Here is a 13,384-nt window from a genome sequence, read left to right on the forward strand (position 1 = left end):
TTTTGACCTCGAATTTGAAATTTTGCGCGCTCCTAGGCCGAAAAAAAGTTTTTGTATTTATGAAACCATTTTTTTATACATGGGAACTGTTGGTATAGCTATTTCTAAGAGCAATTTATCACGTCAAAAGACGGGGATGGAAATTAGCTTTTATTTGACTCGATTTCCTTTTCAAAAGGAAAACGCCCTCCGATTCTGAGCGCTATTTCAATAACTTCGGTTCTTTTACTACTGATTTCGTCTTTTACTAATTATTTTAACGTTGACCTTATTGTTAATCATTTTTAACTGGTGCCTCAAAAACCATTATATAAAATCATCTCTTCCATAAGCAGATATAAAAAGGTGAGAAACATGAGCCGTTGAGTATTATTTTAACACAAATTTAGTTTTGTGATTCTATACCTAGTTAAAAGTAATATGGTTTTAGGGTTAGTAATTGAAAATATTTCAAAGAACCACTCCTGACTATACATATAAATTATTTTTTTTTAAATTAATAATCAGCTAGGCTAATACCCAAGGCACCACCTTAGGCCTAAGTCATCATGCGACTTTTAAAGCCCTTAATTCAGGTGGCCGGGTTACAATGCGTAGGAGGGTGGTGGCAAGCCCTGCATGCCACGCGTTCGAGCCAACAGCTCCCTACACTAACTATTACCGTTAACCTCAACAAGTTTTTGTGGAAGGGGAAACCGAAGATCTCGGGGGAAAACCCCTTAAACCAGTGGGGAGAGAACTTGCAAACTCTACGCAGAAGGAGTTGTTCCGAGTTTTCACCCAGTGCCACAAGCTGGGATCGAACCCGGCTCCTCTTGCTGCGAGGCGAAAGTGCTAACCACTCCACCACCCCACCGCCTAAGATTCAGTGAAAAATGAACTGGTCACAGCCGAAGCTGCCCCCTAAGAAGGTTAAATTGAACCTATCACACATTATAGATGATATAAAATGAATCTTTTGCAAGTGTTGATACTTATGGGAGCTTGGTATTACAAAAGGTAAAAATAAAATTCGGAATTATTTATTGTACCACGTGTTTCTTAATGTATTTTCCAAGCTAACCAAAATGGTGGATTAGAAAACATCAATACTGAAGGGTATAAGGTTTTTTATAGTTATTTATAGATAAGGTTTAGTTTTCAGTTACAACAAACATTTTCAATTAAATATTTTATCAATTTACTACTCAAAATTAAGGGTTGAAAAAAATATACATAAGTTAACAGTCTATCATGGCCTAAGCGTGACGACAAATGCCATATACCTCTTAACTTGATTTTACGACTAATATCAACGCCTACAGCGACTTCTTCCAGGGCTAGATCCTTTATTCTTAAAGATTATGATTTAGAAAATATTCGAGCATTATTTATCACACATCGTTAAATACGTAGTAATAATTTCTAAAAGATTTAAACCATTTTTTGTATGATATCAAAAATAAAAAATTTCAAAAGTGTTGAATTTCAAGAAAATGGTTATTGATTTATCAAATAACAAGTCGGCCCAGGCCGTAATATTAGTTCCACATCAGTGTATTCGAGTGGGCAAACCCATACACCCTTAGTAGACACAGGTAGGCAAACTAATACAAAAACCGTTGAGGCTACGTGATATCTTATCGTTTGATATATAAATTGCCATCCTAAGTTAAAGAGTGGGTGCCGCCCACCCTCAGGATACCCGGGTGGGCAAACCAATTTAAAAGCTGTTGAGGCCATGTGATTTCCTATCTTTTGATATATAATTTACCATCCTATGTTAAAGAGTGGCCACCGCCCACCCTCAAGATACGCGGGTGGGCAAACTAATACAAAAACTGTTGAGGCTACGTGATTTCTTATCGTTTGATATATAAATTGCCATCCTAAGTTAAAGAGTGGTTGCCGCCCACCCTCAGGATACCCGGGTGGGCAAACCAATTTAAAAGCTGTTGAGGCCATGTGATTTCCTATCGTTTGATACATAATTTACCATCCTATGTTAAAGAGTGGCCACCGCCCACCCTCAGGATACCCGGGTGGGCAAACCAATTTAAAAGCTGTTGAGGCCATGTGATTTCCTATCGTTTGATACATAATTTACCATCCTATGTTAAAGAGTGGCCACCGCCCACCCTCAGGATACCCGGGTGGGCAAACCAATTTAAAAGCTGTTGAGGCCATGTGATTTCCTATCGTTTGATACATAATTTACCATCCTATGTTAAAGAGTGGCCACCGCCCACCCTCAGGATACCCGGGTGGGCAAACCAATTTAAAAGCTGTTGAGGCCAAGTGATTTCCTATCGTTTGATATATAATTTACCATCCTATGTTAAAGAGTGGCCACCGCCCACCCTCAGGATACCCGGGTGGGCAAACCAATACCAAAGCCATGGTATTTTATATTATCTCGGTGATTAAATTAGTATTTTCTTAGAGCAGATATTTAATATGGATTATTAACAACTGCATAAATCATATTATTGCAAGAATGTATTTATGTACTAAGAATATGGCAAGACGGAGATTCTGTCCCCATGGTCGCATACTTTTCAGCTTAAGGGCCTGTTGCCAAAGCCCTAGCCAAAGTGCTAGCCCATTGAACTTAACATGTTTGATTCTAGCAAAGCAGACTTTTGCAACACGCCCTAAGTTCGACTGCTTTGGATTTTTTAGGACTATATAATCTCCACCATTGAATTGGCTTTGCCAAAATGTGTAAGATTGTGTTATTTTGTTAAAATAAAATGTATTTATAAAGAGTTATTAAACTTAAAGCGTAGGGGTACCGAAATCGAGGTACGATATACCAAAAAATGTGGGGTTTCGGTTAAACTGTGTTTATTCTAAAACTTCTCAATATTTTCAGCTAAAACCTTGGATATCACCGTGTTTAAGACAGATCTATCTGTGTTTAAAATTTAAAAAAAAATCGATTGACCCATGGTGACATGAGTGGTCGAAATCGTAAGGAATGATCCCCTATTAAGAACTTGCCTCTTTCGACTTCAGCGTACAACTGGGCAAGAGACAAAAGCCGACATTAAGTTAAGAGTAGAAAAAATGGATACAAAGGGGTGACTTCTTTTATTCCCGCAACTGGTCAAAAGCCTTTATCAAAAGTCGATATTGACAAATACTTAACCATGACATCTGGAATCACTTGGAAGAAATTTGACAGGTATCGTACATGCAAAACGAGATTGTGGGTGGTGATTTATGACGACGAAATTTGGACAAATTCAATTTGTAATTGTCCACTATTTATGAAGGAACATATTTGCAAGCACGTAATTGGAATCGCGATTACAAGAAACCACTTCGTTGTTCCAGACGTAGGTAAAATGGTCTCGGTAGGAACAAAGCGAAAGCGTGGACGTCCCTCAAAATCTAAAAGCGATTTACTTGTAGAATAAATTAATTAAAAAAATCTTTTTGGTATATGTACACGTATAAAACCATTTTATTTAATAAGATGTGGCTTCATTCGATTAAACACGAAGGCCTTTTGGTAAAATGGAACAATAGCCCCGACACCCCCTTTGCCCCTTTCTCGACCCCCTTAAAGTACTTTTTAAGGAGATTCCAATGGTGCAAAAATTATTCCCCGCAAAGCATTATTTAAAATGTTAATTAAAAAATGTCCAAAGACTATACCTTGGCGGCTGACGACGCCGCGCACTCGTGTTGGATTTTAATACTTTTTGGATAACGTAAGACTGATGAATAAAAAGAAGGCTGAAATGCAAGATAATACTAACTTTTAAGGGTTGGGACTTTTCCCCGTATTTCAGCGCATTTAAGGCTTTTTTAATCATACTATGTCATATTATATGTCTTCTGTGTGATGTTGACTTATACAACGTCGAATGCATTCTAAGTAATGGCGCCTGACGGCGCCGCACACTCACTTCTTTCGAGCGCTGGGGGCGCGCGGCGCCTCCCCAACCCCATACTAAAAAAAGCTATGGGCCATCTATAACGCAACCTAGAGGACAGCACCAAGCCTGACGCAACAAGTATCGTCAACCCGATATTAATACAACTAACCTAACCTATTTTGCCCACCAAAACCCCTAAAATTCGTTGAAATACCGCGAAAATACCGAAAATAGTAAGTTAGTAATGTTTTGCATGTCCAAATTTTTCTTTTTCGTCATCAGCCCCACGTTATCCAAAACGCATTAAAATCTAGGAATTTAAAGAATCGTTGAATACGGTTTGGGAAATGTTTCTTTCCTACCTATATAGTAGCCCACCGTCATTTTAATCCTTTAACCCCACGTCTACTACAGCAGCATATTTCGAAAATATTGTGGTCCTACTGGCGCCATCAGCATATATCGCGAATATTGCAGTCCTACTGGCTCCATTACCACTCCCAATAAATAAAGAAAGGCTGATTTTCGACCGGGAAAAAACGAGTGAATTCTACGCCCCGAACCGTTCGGTTCGTACATCTTTAAATTAGAATATCTTCAAAATTAATTTTTTGTGGCTTATAATTTTTGTACCATTAGATTCCCCTTAATAAGTACGTTGGTATGATGTAACTAAAAAGTGGAAACTAGGTGGCGGGGCTATTGTTCAAAATAGCCAGCTTTTTCTTGTGAACATTAGGCATATTGAATTTAGTCCCATTCGATTGAAATGTTCAGGAAATTTCGATTAAACTTGAGGCCCATTAAATACAAGCCATTAAATATTAGTTTGAGCTACCTTGCCCACATTAAACCCTTCAATGTCAGAAAAATATTATTAATTTGAATTTAATGAAGAAAGTCATAACCATTTTAAAGGAAAGCTTAAAGTAAAAACCAATATGCAGTTTTTCCTCAAAATAGTTTGCTTGATGAAAAACAAGACTTTATGATATTTTCAGGTACAAATTAAAGCTCGACGAAGAAACCAATCGCTTTGGAAACTCCGAACGAGATTGAGAATGGAATATAATAGAACAATAGAAAATGAAATTACTCGAATAATTTTGTAAATCATCACAGCTATGTGATAGTAAAATAGTAATATAATAAAGTTGTTTTGCAATTTATTTTTATGTATCTACGGTTTTTCAAAATTAGTCGTTTAGCAATATTTAAATTTTTTGGTTTTCTTGACAAGCTAGAACATAAGCCATATTTAACTCTGAATAAATAATCCAGATAGCAGTACAAAATAAAGATATTAAATAGAAATTACTGCAAAAAATTGTTGTGACTCTAATATTGCTCTATACAAACCTGTATATCAGTGTGGGGTAAAATACTTTGTTTTCAGGATTATCTGCAATAAGATGATATGTTTAAGTTTTAACTTAGAAATGTTTTCAATAAAAATGTTCCAATTTAAGCTATTCTGAATAATTTATAAGCCAAGTAGCTCCGTAGAATTTAGCCCTCAACTAAAAATTTAAAATTAAAAATCCTGGTTGAATTAAGTTTACTAGGTTTATAGTTAAATTTTCCATACCAGTTTTATTTAATTTCCAGCCGACCATCCTTTGATTTTCGCGGGTAGCACTTACTGTACTATATAAGTGCTCAAAATATACTGTTTGGAATTTGGTTTCCGGTTAAATTCCTTCTCAAAATTTGGAACCAGCGCATAGATGGCGGTAACACTTTTTTAATCGTAACACGCCGGTTTAGTAAGAGAACGGTATATAAAGGGTGTTCGAAATTTCGCGTTGCAGGCATTTTTATCGAAATCCATTTACTATAGAAGACTGAAATTTACAAGATTTACTTGGTACGTAGAGCAGGCGCTATTTCGTAAATTTCAGAAAAATCGCAAACATTTTCAAGGTTTTAAAAAAATTCCGATAGGTGCTAGTTGAAAAGTTTCAATACGAATCTGGTTAAGCATACTCGAACACCTACTAGTAACGTTGGTTCAGCCGGAAAAGGCCAAAATATCACTTTCAAATTGACTTCTCTCGAGCGCTCTAGATCGCTCTGATCAACATTTTATAATCCATTTGCGTGCTCGGCTCTGCTCAGATAAAGTTTCCTGATTCCATTTCCAGCTTTTCGAGCTCCGAGATCGCCCAAAACCGATCTGCCGATTTCAACAGATCAACGGATCGAGATCGGAGAAAATTTTTGCGTGTTCCATTTATATATTTTGCAAAATGGCAGACCAAGACGCGAAAATTGAAATCACTAGCAGACGCAAAACAACAAACGGCGGAATATGATAATGGGATGTTCCATTTCCGGTTTTACTCTAGTCGATTGGTGCGAGATCTATGACGTCAGAGACAGATTCGAAGCAAATCGCGAGCAATCAAATGGAAAATGCTATTAGATATGAGATCTTGGAGAAAAACAAGTTGGTAGAAGGAGGCAATAGCTATTTTGTCATAAAACTAAGCATAATGGTCTGTTCTTGATAATGATTGTTTGAAAAAATTAAATTGAGGTTGAGTTTTGAAATAATAAAATATTTAAGATTACCTTGATCATAGAATAGCTCCACCGTGAAGGCACGCTGATAGCGAGAGTAAGGCATACTAGAATTGCATTAACATCTTGAAGAATTAGTTAAAATAAGTAAGGGTATCACTTCAAATACTACCTGAAATAATAATCAGTGTTCGTAGTAAACAGTAAAGAAACCACTACTTTAGAATCGAGGTTTTAAGGGGTAATTCATAAAATTTGAACGCCAAATATGCGTTCATCGTTTCTTGCATACAACAAAAAAATATGATGCACGAAGCGAATTCATAAAACCAAAATATGCGATCCGCAAATTTGTTCCTTATAAAGGACAGTAACAGAAAGAAAAAATTAATGTAACGGATAGCTCGCTCACCGACACCTTCAATACTGGCAGAACGAACCGATTAGACAAACTGCTGACCTAAACGGCAGGCATTACGAACATGGCAAAAACCTTGCGGTCACGCACGATGATTACGGAAACCCCTAGGTGTCAAACTTCGACACGAGTCAGCAAACGCCTTGGAATTAACGTAATGACAATGATTCCTCATCACCCAAAACTGTTTTCCTGATCTCCCACGACCGAATGGATACCTTGCTCCTGGTCAACCTGCTCAATGATTCTCCGATCACTTGCGGTAACAGCCATCATTGGCTGAACGAAATTCTGGTGTGCTTTACCCAACATCACACTCAGATACCGATTTCAATTAACAAGTCAAGGCGTTGCAATAGACTAAAACGGCGTGGCTACATTTAAAAAACTCTTTCAAGGGTTCTATACGAAATTGCCCTAAGGGGAAGTCTACCTCAAACCTATTCGGGCTAGCGTAGGCTGGTCGAACACGATTTTAAGGGGGAACAAGTCTTCTTGCACACAAGAATTTTAATACCAAATCTCGATTAGGCCAAAACAATTTGTGTTGTAGATAAGACACGTTATCGGCTTTTCCCGTTTCGTTTTTTTAACAGGTTAATCGGGGGTATTCTGCAGACTTTCCTAGGAAAGTTGTGACACGCCTTCTTTCTTTCAACTTTCTTCTTGAGATTTCATTGGGCGCGAAATCACATGTCGCATTACGTCCCCAGGGACCGTACAAATTCGACCCCTTCGCTCCGATTGGTTGTCGTTACGTCATAGAATGACACCACGTGATTGTGAGGCAATAATCGCCATCTATTCGACTCCGAAGGACCAAGTTCAGTTTAGTTCCGCAGCCAGATTCAGTGGGCCCGTGGTTAAGAGTTCTCATAGGCTGAAGTGGTCGTGACGTATGCCTATTGTAATTGGCTACAGAAAATTGAAGGGGGAAAGATTTCCCCCGGGAATTTGCCGTTATCTCTGACGCAATTCCGGGGAAAAGAACTTTTAGCTTGGAGGCGCCTTCTGTCTTTGAGCGCGAAAACTAATATCATGAAATTTCGAACGGAAGTGAGTTTATCAAAAGGTCACGGTCAACCGGAAAGAGTGCTGAAGGTCACTTTAAATTTCAAAATGGCGTGTGAAGCTGTGGAAAAGGTCCCCCGAACGTGTGTGCTAGTGTCGTGTATAATTTGTAAAAATGTCGATAAAAATTATATGTAAACCGTAATTTACGCGATCTGGAAGTTGAAAAATTAGGTATGGAGTGCAAATTTTTACGAAGAAGGTATATTTGAAGGTTTCAGGTTACTGGAAGTCGTGCATTGGTGTAGGCCTGTAACCCTTGCCTTATTTTAAACAAATTAAGATCCTTTTTTGCAAGCCGAAGAGGTTTCATCTGCAAAAGTACGTAACTTGTTATAACGTATAATTCTTAGACTAATTAAGTACTTTTAGATATCATTCGTGACAATGTACAGCGATTCGATTCCAAAAATATGTATGAACATTTTCATGTTGAAAAGTAATTTTATTTTAACATTTGTAATAATGGTACTAAAATGTAGAAGGTAGCTTGATGGTTTGGGTTTCATACAATGGCCTCATCTCATTCGCTATGGAAGAAGGAAGAGGAAGAGTTTTTAGAAGTAATGGTAAAAAAGTTCATCGTCTAATAATAATAATTACACATTTTGAGACTTCTTTCTTGCAGAGTTACAAACTGCCAGAACAACAATTGACTTTTTGCGTGTCAATATCAAATCCTCCGCAGTAAATATTAACAAAGATGTATAAGAGAGGCGACTTATTCAGCATTTTCTTTGGTGCACAATGTTTTAGAAAATAACCAATTTTTTTTATGTTAGGAGTTGATAGGCTACTGATATCGTTATTTTTGTTGAGAATTGGTTCAAGTCTTCGATACGGATATTTTTAAACTTATTTTATCAAAAACAAGGCAGATGGCGCCACTTAACTTGATATCGGAAAAAAATCACTTAAATATTGGTTATAATAGTATTGTAAATTTTTAAAATCAGTATAGGTTAAATTACGATATCGGCTAACATTTATTTCTGTAATATTGCGGACAATTAAATTAATTGAACCCTTAATACTATGTTGAGTTGAAATATAACTAATTTACATAAATGTTGGTAGCATTTGGTTCTGTTGGTAGAAAATTCTTAATTCTGCAAATTGTTTCAAAAACCAATGTTTTGGCAATTAGGTTTAAAAAATTCACAATATTGCATAAGTATGTATTTTGGTAACGCAGCCCGGTGTATCTTTTGTAAAACGTTCGCATATGAATAGGTAGTGTCATACTTAAATAAATCTTATAGACGTAGGATATTATCAATTAAGTCACTGAAGAGAAACCTTTCCCGCTGTTAAATCGGTAGCATTAAAGTTTTTCAGTTTATTACTGATATTTTACGATGAATAACGTTAGAACCTGAACATTGCTTGAAAAAAACGTAACTCTTGGTTCATACAAACTTTCTAGGAAACTACGCCAACTACCCCGTATTTGAAAAAATAAAATAAAACTAAGCAAAATCTTATCAGTTAAGAGTCAAAAAATACACTTCATATATTTTTAAAATACTAATTGACATTTTAGATCTTCGTTGATTAATAGCAATATATATTATTTTTAAAGGAAATTCTAATAAAAATAATTCCAAATAATGATTATGTAAATAAACAGAGTTCAGCTGGTCATTTCTTTTATCTTAATGCTTTATAATCACATTCTGGACGAATTGCGAAAATTCAAACAATACTTAATACTATTTTACCAATTGAACAAGCCATAAGAATCTCCAGTTAATTGAGCCTCACCATCCATAAAATATGACTGGGAGCTATTGACACTCCTTACTCTAAAGAGCCTTTCGGTTAATTAAATTGTAGTGTCAATGGAGATTGAAACATTTATATCAATTGTAGCCCCAAGGAATTCCATTCCAATAACCTTGACATGGTTGCAACAGTTGAACGACTCGTAGATACTTTTAGAGCTCTGAACTGGCAAGTTTGCACCTTTACTTGCTTTATTGCTGTAAACAAGAAAAAGGTTGTCCTTTACCGTCATTTGTTAAAATAGGTATCTTCAAAGGAGAATGAGAAGTGGTCACTCTTTGAAAATGGTGAGACCAACAGGACTGTAAGAAGAAAATTGGTTACTTTTTCACATAGAGTTACGAAAAAGATGGACATCATACTTAAGCTCGTTGTATAACGTGACATTTTCTGTCTCGAAGCGTGTCAAGTTTTGATAGAATCAACAATGAAGTTGTTGGGTAATCACAAACCATCAAGCCACCTTCTAAATTTTGCGACCATTATTACAAAAGTTAAAATAAAAATTATTCTCAACATGAAAATGTTCGTACCAGCTCTTCGTGTATTGAGTAAATTCCATTCTTATCCATATCGCAGTACCTTGTCACGAACGATATCTAAAAGTACTTAATTAGTCTAAGAATTTAACGTTATAACAAGTGTACTTCTCTTACTTTTGCAGATGAAACCTCTTCGGCTTGCAAAAAAGGATCTTAATTTGTTTAAAATAAGGCAAGGGTTACAGGCCTACACCAAAGCACGACTTCCAGTAACCTGAAACCTTCAAATATACCTTCTTCGTAAAAATTTGCACTCCATACCTAATTTTTCAACGTCCAGATCGTGTAAATTACGGTTTACATATAATTTTTATCGACATTTTTACAAATTATACACGACACTAGCACACACGTTCGGTGGACCTTTTCCACAGCTTCACACGCCATTTTGAAATTTAAAGTGACCTTCAGCACTCTTTCCGGTTGACCGTGACCTTTTGATAAACTCACTTCCGTTCGAAATTTCATGATGTTAGTTTTCGCGCTCAAAGATAGAAGGCGCCTCCAAGCTAAAAGTTCTTTCGCCGGAATTGCGTCAGAGATAACGGCAAATTCCCGGGGGAAATCTTTCCCCTTCAATTTTCTGTAGCCAATTACAATAGGCATACGTCACGACCACTTCAGCCTATGAGAACTCTTAACCACGGGCCCACTGAATCTGGCTGCGGAACTAAACTGAACTTGGTCCTTCGGAGTCGAATAGATGGCAATTATTGCCTCACAATCACGTGGTGTCATTCTATGACGTAACGACAACCAATCGGAGCGAAGGGGTCGAATTTGTACGGTCCCTGGGGACGTAATGCGACATGTGATTTCGCGCCCAATGAAATCTCAAGAAGAAAGTTGAAAGAAAGAAGGCGTGTCACAACTTTCCTAGGAAAGTCTGCAGAATACCCCCGTATATGTTAAATGTAAATAAGATATTCTTTTTAGTTATTGCTAATCTTTGTTTACTATTTTTTAACCTAGTATATATATATCCGCTTATGGCGTTTATTGTGTGTCATTATATTATGTCATTCCATCTTGTACCGTATTCATTATTAATATGTTTTAATTAATAAACGTTTGTTAATTTAATTAATGTATTATGACTTCTTATTAGTTCGTCAGTTTAGTGTAGTGTAGGCTTTGCTGTCATTATTGGTTCTTAAAAACTCTAATAGGCTATGGGCCCAGCACGCTTCCACTGCGCCACAACAACACTAATGGATTAGTCTACTGCCTGCTGTATCCGGTATCCTGATCCCAGTTACCATCACCGTAATCCGTGTCCTGGTCAACAGTTCCCGAAAGTAACCATGGATAGTCTACTTCGCCAAGACATTGTAAAGCTATATGGTTCGGAGAATTGGAGGAGTTTGAAACGACAAATAGTCGACATCCTCACCGTACGAGACGTTTACGAGATACGGCCTGGTGAATGGGTTGAACCCACGGGGCCGTTGTTATCAGCAATAGCAGAAGAGAAGTCTGAATACACCTTAAACAAGAAAAAATACCGAGTGGCATTCATTACAGTCCGGGGTATCATCTGGTCAGCCTTGTCCAAGAAGGTCCAAAACATTATTACAAATTGCGAGACACCAAAGGAGATGTGGGACAAACTACTTGAAATTTTCGAGCAGAAGTCGTCTAACCGTCTGCGTAAGCTTCTGGCGCAACTTATGCGAACTACGAAGTCACCAGACGTCGACATGGCCACCCACATTGCCCAGTTGTGTTCTCTCTGGACAGACATCTTGTCAACGGCACAGACAGAGAAGAACGTAACATTCGACGACTGCATCCTTATTGCCTGCATCTTCGAGTCTCTACCTCAGGATGAGTATCGAGAATTCGGTATGCTCTGGGACACGCTGCCAACAGAAAAACAGACGGTCGCAGAATTGGAACGTCTGTTGATTGGCCGTGAAACTCGAGAAAGGTGACGCTTTCCGAGATTCCTCTGGTCCGATGGCGAAACGCAATACCGGAAGTCATCACGGTCACTCATCAAATGAGACGAAAGGCATGAGACGTAAGCGAAAATGCACCAATTGCCAAAAGACTGTCGAGGAAAAAAAAGAGCTCCTAGAAAGACGAACGTTGATGGAAGTAATCGCACCAGCATTGGGGGTCTGATTACAGCAAACGGTCTCGTTGCTTGCTCATCATCTGAAGCAGCATGGTACTTTGACTCGGGTGCTACACAGCATATCACGAACGACGCCACGAAGTTCCTAAATTTCCGCAAGTTCGCTACTCCAGCGACTCTTCAGATTGGAAACAAGACGCAGATGACAGCGGATGGTGAAGGAGACATAAGGATTCAGTTCCGGATCGGAAAGAAACTCTATCAAGAGGTCGTCCACAATGTCTGGCACATCGGTGACTTTGCGTGCAACGTTTTCTCGCTGAAAAGCGCAATGAAGAGAAACAAGAATCGGGAGTTCAAGGTCACAGACAATTCTTGTGGTCTCTATGAAGTCGTCGGAGGCAAAAGGAACCTCGAGAGTCTGTATCGTCAGGGTATCAAAGTCGAGCAACCATGGCCAATCCCACAGTTGCTGACTGGAACTGGGTTAAAAGAATCTTTCGATATCTCAGAGGGACCACAACACTTGGCCTCCTATTCAAGGCAGGCGACTCCATGACGACAAACCCTTACAGCGACGCTGACTATGCTGGCTGCGAAAAGACGAGACGTTCAACGTCTGCAGTCGTATGCTTAATTGGTACAACTCCCGTCATTTGGGCGAGCAATAAGCAACAATCCGTTGCCCTATCAACCACAGAGGCCGAGCTGGTAGCTGCCAGTGAAGCAGTGAAAGATGTCGTCTGGCTTGAACGGGTTAAGTCAATCCTGGGTGTCATAGACGATAATGTCCCGACACTTCGAGTCGACAACGCAGGAGGCATCAAACTCATAAAACTCCAGAGTTTCACCGCCAAACGAAACATATATCAGTATTCGTCAATACTACGTTCGTGAACTGGTTGAAGAGGGCATCATCAACGTCATGTATATCCCAAGTGAAGAACAACTAGCGGACATATTCACCAAGTCTCTATCCGCAGAAGTTTTCATGCGTCTTCGTCAAAAACTCAGCCTACGTCACCTTGATAAAGTCTTCATCGAGGGCGAGTGTTGAAGATAAGAAAGGTTATCAGCTTTTCCTGCTTCGTTTTTTTAA

General features: G+C 38.2%; 2 long non-coding RNA genes across 3 annotated transcripts; one reads left to right on the plus strand and one right to left on the minus strand.

The window, feature by feature from the left end:
• Positions 1 to 8,039: 8,039 nt before the first annotated feature.
• On the plus strand, positions 8,040 to 8,755 carry LOC149955575 (uncharacterized). 2 transcript variants are annotated; one of them, XR_016478131.1, is made up of 4 exons: positions 8,040 to 8,199; positions 8,251 to 8,293; positions 8,361 to 8,447; positions 8,507 to 8,755. It is a non-coding gene; the product is annotated as an uncharacterized LOC149955575 (long non-coding RNA). The 2 variants fall into 2 exon arrangements; XR_016478132.1 differs by having other exon boundaries at positions 8,361 to 8,441.
• A 942-nt stretch (positions 8,756 to 9,697) lies between these two features.
• LOC149955576 (uncharacterized) lies at positions 9,698 to 10,585 on the minus strand. The gene is made up of 4 exons (XR_016478133.1): positions 10,320 to 10,585; positions 10,197 to 10,262; positions 10,026 to 10,129; positions 9,698 to 9,965 (listed from the first exon to the last, which is right to left on the minus strand). It is a non-coding gene; the product is annotated as an uncharacterized LOC149955576 (long non-coding RNA).
• Positions 10,586 to 13,384: the final 2,799 nt, after the last annotated feature.

This window comes from Leiobunum rupestre, chromosome 2 (assembly GCF_980474605.1).
Source record: "Leiobunum rupestre chromosome 2, qqLeiRupe1.1.hap1, whole genome shotgun sequence".
Taxonomy (NCBI): Eukaryota; Metazoa; Arthropoda; class Arachnida; order Opiliones; family Sclerosomatidae; genus Leiobunum; species Leiobunum rupestre.